Source organism: Cetorhinus maximus, unplaced genomic scaffold (assembly GCF_964194155.1).
Source record: "Cetorhinus maximus unplaced genomic scaffold, sCetMax3.hap1.1 HAP1_SCAFFOLD_1891, whole genome shotgun sequence".
NCBI classification, from domain to species: domain Eukaryota; kingdom Metazoa; phylum Chordata; class Chondrichthyes; order Lamniformes; family Cetorhinidae; genus Cetorhinus; species Cetorhinus maximus.
The window spans coordinates 7,501-14,165 of record NW_027597831.1 but is presented as its reverse complement, the minus strand read 5'-3'; the positions used below and the strand labels follow the sequence as shown (position 1 = coordinate 14,165).

At 54.4% G+C, this 6,665-nt stretch overlaps 1 long non-coding RNA gene across 1 annotated transcript in view; it reads left to right on the top strand.

The window, feature by feature from the left end:
• Positions 1-1,743: 1,743 nt before the first annotated feature.
• The window catches only part of LOC144676773 (uncharacterized), a 10,406-nt gene continuing 5,484 nt past the window's right edge, over positions 1,744-6,665 (top strand). The window contains exons 1-3 of the long non-coding RNA XR_013575425.1: positions 1,744-1,771; positions 3,609-3,657; positions 4,312-4,394. This is a non-coding gene — a long non-coding RNA (uncharacterized LOC144676773). The remainder of the gene's footprint in view (positions 1,772-3,608; positions 3,658-4,311; positions 4,395-6,665) is intronic.

Here is a 6,665-nt window from a genome sequence, read left to right as displayed (position 1 = left end):
CTCCCTCCATCTCCAATTCCTCATTCAGTCCCTCCATCTCAAATCCCTCACTCACCCCCTCCACCTCCACTCCCTCACTCTCCCTCCATCTCCAATCCCTCTCTCACACCCTCCACCTCCACTCCCTCATTCACCCCTCTTCCTCCACTCCCCCACTCTCTCTCTCCATCTCCAATCCCTCATTCTCTCTCTCTTTCCATCTCCAATCCCTCATTCTCTCTCTCTCTCCCTCTCACCATCTCCAATCCCTCACTCATCCCCTCTACCTCCAATCTCTGACTCACTTTCTCTCTCCATCTCCAATCCCTCACTCTCTCTCTCCATCTCCAATCCCTCACTCACCCCCTCCACCGCCAATCCTTCACTCACCACCTCCATCTCCAGACCCTCACTCACCCTCCACCTCCAATCCTGCACTCACCCCCTCCACCTCCACTCCCTCACTCACCCCCTCCACCTCCACTCCCTCACTCTCTCTCCCTCCATCTCCAATCCCTCTCTCACACCCTCCACCTCCGCTCCCCCACACTCTCTCCATCTCCAATCCCTCACTATCTGTCTCGTTCTCCATCTCCAATCCCTCATTCTCTCTCTCTCTTTCCATCTCCAATCACTCCCTCTCTCTGCCTCTCACCATCTCCAATCCCTCACTCATGCCCTCCACCTCCAATCCTGCACTAACTCCCCCCACCTCCAATCCCTCATTAACTCCCTCCATCCTCAGTCCCTCACTCTGTCTCCCTCCATCTCCAATCTCTCTCTCTCTCTCTCTCCATCTCTAATCCCTCACTCTCTCCATCTCCAATCCCTCACTCTCTCTCCATCTCCAAACCCTCACTCACTTTCTCTCTCCTCCTCCAATCCCTCACTCTCTCTCTCTCCACCTCCAATCCCTCACTCTCTCTCCCCATCTCCAATTCTCACTCTCTCGCTCTCCATCTTCAATCCCTCACTCTCTCTCTCCATCTCCAATCCCTCACTCTCTCTCCACCTCCAATCCCTCACTCACTCTCTCTCCTCCTCCAATCCCTCACTCTCTCTCTCCATCTCTAATCCCTCACTCTCTCCATCTCCAATCCCTCACTCTCTCTCCCCATCTCCAATTCTCACTCTCTCTCTCTCCATCTCCAATCCCTCACTCTCTCCATCTCCAATCCCTCACTCTCTTTCTCATTCTCCATCTCCAATCCCTCACTCTCTCTCTCCATCTCCAATCCCTCACACTCTCTCTCCATCTTCAATCCCTCACTCTCTCTCTCCATCTCCAATCCCTCACTCTCTCTCTCTCCATCTCCAATCCCTCACTCTCTCTCTCCATCTCCAATCCCTCACTCTCTCTCTCCATCTCCAATCCCTCACTCTCTCTCTCCATCTCCAATCCCTCACTCCCTGTCTCTCCATCTCCAATCCCTCACTCTCTCTCTCTCTCTCCATCCTCAATCCCTCACTCTCTCTCTCTCTCCATCTCCAATCCCTTACTCTCTCTCTATCTCCATCTACAATCCCTCACACTCTCTCTCTCTCCATCTCCAATCCCTCACTCTCTCTCTCTCCATCTCCAATCCTTCACTCACTCTCTCCATCTCCAATCCCTCTCTCTCTCTCTCTCTCTCTCTCCCCATCCCCAATCCCTCACTCCCTCTGTCTCTCTCTCTCCACCTCCAATCCCTCACTCTCCGTCTCTCTCTGTTCGAACCCTGGCTGAGAGTTTAATTGGGAATTTCTGTTCTGTTCACAGAGAGTTTACCTAACTACGAAAACACTGCCAAGGGTAAGATACTTTCTGTTTGCTTCAATCTCTTGAAGTTGTATCATTTTCCTGTCGTTTGTAATTCTGGCCTAATATTATATGATCTGTAAAGGACTTAGAGTTTTCTTAAACCTGTTCATTCACGGGATGTGGGCGTCTCTGGCCGGGCCCAGCATTTACTGCCCGTCCCTAATTGCCCCTCGAGAAGGTGGTGGGTGAGCCGCCTTCTTGAGCCGCTGCAGTCCCCGTGTGGTGTAGGTACACCCACAGCACTGTTAGGGAGGGTGTTCCAGGATTTGGACCCCAGCGACAGTGAAGGAACGGCCGATATATTCCCAAGTCCGGATGGTGAGGGGCTCGGAGGGGAACTTCCAGGTGGTGGTGTTCCCCGTGTGTCTGCTGCCCTTGTCCTTCTAGATGGTAGAGGTCGTGGGTTTGGGCGGTGCTGTCGAAGGAGCCTTGGTGAGTTGCTGCAGTGCATCTTGTAGATGGTACACACACTGCTGCTACTGTGCGTCGGTGGTGGAGGGAGTGAATGTTTGTGGATGGGGTGCCGATCGAGCAGGGGGGCTGCTTTGTCCTGGACGGTGTCGAGTTTCTTGAGTGTTGTGGGATCCGCACTCATCCAGGCAAGTGGGGAGTATCCCATCACACTCCTGACTCGTGCCCTGTAGATGGTGGACAGGCTTTGGGGAGTCAGGAGGTGAGTTACTCTCCGCAGGATTCCCAGCCTCTGACCTGCTCTTATAGCCACAGTATTTATATGGCTGGTCCAGTTCAGTTTCTGGTCAATGGTAACCCCCAGGATGTTGATAGTGGGGGATTCAGTGATGTTAATGCCATTGAATGTCAAGGGGCGATGGTTAGATTCTCTCTTGTTGGAGATGGTTATTGCCTGGCACTTGTGTGGCGTGAATGTTACTTGTCACTTGTCAGCCCAAGCCTGGATATTGTCCAGGTCTTGCTGCAATTGGACATGGGCTGCTTAAGATAAATGAGCATATTTTTAGAAACATTTAGTAATATATTCCTTTTGGAGTGAAAGTGGTTTGTTTCTGATCAACACAAGCGAGTATGGGTGTGTGTGTGTGTCCCTGAGTGTGGGTGTGTGTGTGTGTGTCCCCGAGTGTGGGTGAGTGTGTGTCCCCGAGTGTGGGTGAGTGTGTGTGTCCCCGAGTGTGGGTGAGTGTGTGTCCCCGAGTGTGGGTGAGTGTGTGTGTCCCCGAGTGTGGGTGAGTGTGTGTGTCCCCGAGTGTGGGTGAGTGTGTGTCCCCGAGTGTGGGTGAGTGTGTGTCCCCGAGTGTGGGTGAGTGTGAGTGTCCCCGAGTGTGGGTGAGTGTGAGTGTCCCCGAGTGTGGGTGAGTGTGTGAGTGTCCCCGAGTGTGGGTGAGTGTGTGTGTGTCCCCGAGTGTGGGTGAGTGTGTGTCCCCGAGTATGGGTGAGTGTGTGTCCCCGAGTATGGGTGAGTGTGTGTCCCCGAGTGTGGGTGAGTGTGTGTCCCCGAGTGTGGGTGAGTGTGTGTGTCCCCGAGTGTGGGTGAGTGTGTGTCCCCGAGTGTGGGTGAGTGTGTGTCCCCGAGTGTGGGTGAGTGTGTGTGTCCCCGAGTGTGGGTGAGTGTGTGTCCCCGAGTGTGGGTGTGTGTGTGTCCCCGAGTGTGGGTGAGTGTGTGTGTCCCCGAGTGTGGGTGAGTGTGTGTCCCCGAGTGTGGGTGAGTGTGTGTGTCCCCGAGTGTGTGTCCCCGAGTGTGGGTGAGTGTGTGTCCCCGAGTGTGGGTGAGTGTGTGTCCCCGAGTGTGGGTGAGTGTGAGCATCTCTGAGCGTGGGTGAGTATCTAACCTCTCTCTTCTCTCCTACTATAGAAAGCAGTGATGATGAGACTGACTACCCGAACTCAAACACCAATTACATGTAAGTGATGGCTGCATGACTGACCCCTGAACCCTGACCCCACCTGATCCTGGGACTGACCTCACACTCAGCATGAAACTGGGCCAGACTCGCTGACCGAGCATGGAAAACTGACCTGACCTCGTTCTGTACCTGTCCTGGGAGTGTTTGATGGGGACAGTGTAGAAGGAGCTTTACTCTGTATCTAACCCCGTGCTGTACCCGTCCTGGGAGTGTTTGATGGGGACAGTGTAGAGGGAGCTTTACTCTGTATCTAACCCTGTGCTGTACCTGTCCTGGGAGTGTTTGATGGGGACAGTGTAGAGGGAGATTTACTCTGTATCTAACCCCGTGCTGTATCTGTCCTGGGTGTGTTTGATGGGGACAGTGTAGAGGGAGCTTTACTCTGTATCTAACCCCGTGCTGTACCTGTCCTGAGAGTGTTCGATGGGGACGGTGTAGAGGGAGATTTACTCTGTATCTAACCCCGTGCTGTACCTGTCCTGGGAGTGTTCGATGGGGACGGTGTAGAGGGAGATTTACTCTGTATCTAACCCCGTGATGTACCTGTCCTGGGAGTGTTTGATGGGGACGGTGTAGAGGGAGCTTCACCCTGTATCTAATCTGTTCCTGCTCCACTATCGTCTGACTCTCCCCCTTGATTCTCATTGGCAGTGTGGTGATACCTGATGAACCTGTAATCATGACATCGCCCTTGACTAGAGAACGCACTTCCCATGTGAATAGGATCAGTAGCGGTGAGTATTTCAAATGGAGCCTCATCTGGGTTTGGTTGGTGGCGTTATGGCACAGGAGGATCCCATCTGGCTCATCGACTCCATGCTCGCTCGCTGTAGGCCAATCCCGCCAGTCCCCATCCTGCACACCCTCTTTCCCTGTCTCCCTGCCAGTTTATTTCCTTCCAATGCCCGTCCGACTGATATCCTTCATGGCCACCGCTGCCCCCATGTTGCACTCAGTCAGTTCCAGGTCCTGACCAGTCGCTGCTTAAAACAATTCTTCCACACCTTCCCCTCCCTCCCCCCCAGCCCGAAATCTTAAATCTGTCTCTCCCACCCCCCTTCCGCCTCCACCCCACACCCCCCCGACCCCAGTCCGGGCACCGTCAGCCAATGGGAACAGCTTTCCCCTGCCCACCTTATCCAATCCCGTCACCATCTTGTCCACCTCTCTCAGAGGGTCCCCTCAACCTCCTTCACTCCGAGAGGAACAGCCCCAGCTCCTCCAACCGAACCTCGTAGATAAAACCCACCCCCTCCCTCATCCCCGGGAACCGTTCTGGTAAATCTCCCTCCGCCACCGCTCTCGGGGACCCTCACATCCTCCCTACAGTGTGGCGACCGGAGCAGGAGGTGCTGCTCGAGTTGGGGCCTAACCAGAGTTTGATCAAGGTTCAGCCTGGACTTCGCTGCTTTGCACTCGATGCCTCAGTGGATGGAACCCGAGATCCCAGACGTTTTGCTAACCGCGCTCTCAACATGTCTGCCTTCAGGACCGATGCCCAGGTAAACCCCGGGTCCCTGTGCCCCTGCACAGGCCTTAGAACTGGGCCACGAAGTCTCTGTCGCCCCCCTCCACAACCCTTCTCCCAAAACAACATCGCCTCCCACTTCCCTGTGTTAAACTGCAGCCGCCGCTTGCCTGCCCATTGTGCTGGCCTCTCTATGTCCAGGTACAGAGGATTCGGACCACCCTCACCGTCTGCCGCTCCCCCAAGGATGGTGCCATCCGCACATTTTGAAATTCTACTCCCAAGTTCCAAGTCATTGATAAGCAGCCAAAGAAAATGCAGCGACCCCAGCACCGACCCTCGGAGAGCATCCTCCAGTCTGTAAAACAGCTGCCCGCCACTATCCGCTGTTATCTGTCCTTAAGCCAATATTTAGTCTCATCCAGTTGGACACTGACCCTCCTATTCCGGGAGCCTCAATGTTCTTAACCAGCCGTTCATGTGGCACTTTGTCAAATGCTGTCTTAAAATCCATATAAACGGCATCCACTGCATTTTCTGCAACCTTCTCTCTTAGTGCAACAAATAATTTAATCTGATTCGTTAAACTGTTTCCAAATCTCCGCTGACTCTCCATCATTAACTCAAACCTCTCCAAGTTCCTGTTCATTATTTCCCTCATTATTATACCATCGCTCCCTTAGTACTGACCCTCCGACAGTGAGGCGCTCCCTCAGCACTGACCCTCCGACAGTGCGGCTCTCCCTCAGCACTGACCCTCCGACAGTGTGGCACTCCCTCAGCACTGAACCTCCGACAGTGCGGCGCTCCCTCAGTACTGACCCTCCGACAGTGCGGCTCTCCCTCAGCACTGACCCTCCGACAGTGCGGCGCTCCCTATGTACTGACCCTCCGACAGTGCGGCTCTCCCTCAGTACTGACCCTCCGACAGTGCGGCGCTCCCTCAGCACTGACCCTCTGACAGTGCGGCGCTCCCTCAGCACTGACCCTCCGACAGTTTCTGGTCAATGGTAACCCCCAGGATGTTGATAGTGGGGGATTCAGTGATGTTAATGCCATTGAATGTCAAGGGGGCGATGGGTGGATTCTCTCTTGTTGGAGATGGTCATTGCCTGGCACTTGTGTGGCGCAAATGTTACTTGCCACTTGTCAGCCCCAGCCTGAATGTCGCTGTGGGCGGAACCTTCAGCTGATGACACAACCGATGTCTTAGCAACTGTTAAGCGGTACCTTCCTCTGTGTTTTTATACACAGTATCCTTCTATCATCAAAGCTTAGGGTCTCGTACGATTTCTGAACTGACTTTGGCGACTGTCGGAAGGGTTCGGGGAAGCCTTGGGCGAGGGGCTGCAGAGGTAAAGTTTAGTGAGCCGTGGAGCAGACATTTAAAAGCACTGGGAAGCCTGGCACACACCGCGGGAGGGACCTGAGAAACGCCCGGCGGCAAGCCCCTTTCGGCTGCCTCGCGGTGGGCAAAGCGCCGACGGCACTCGGCCAACCCGAGCTGGCGAAGCCCCGACGTTCGGCGAGTGGACAG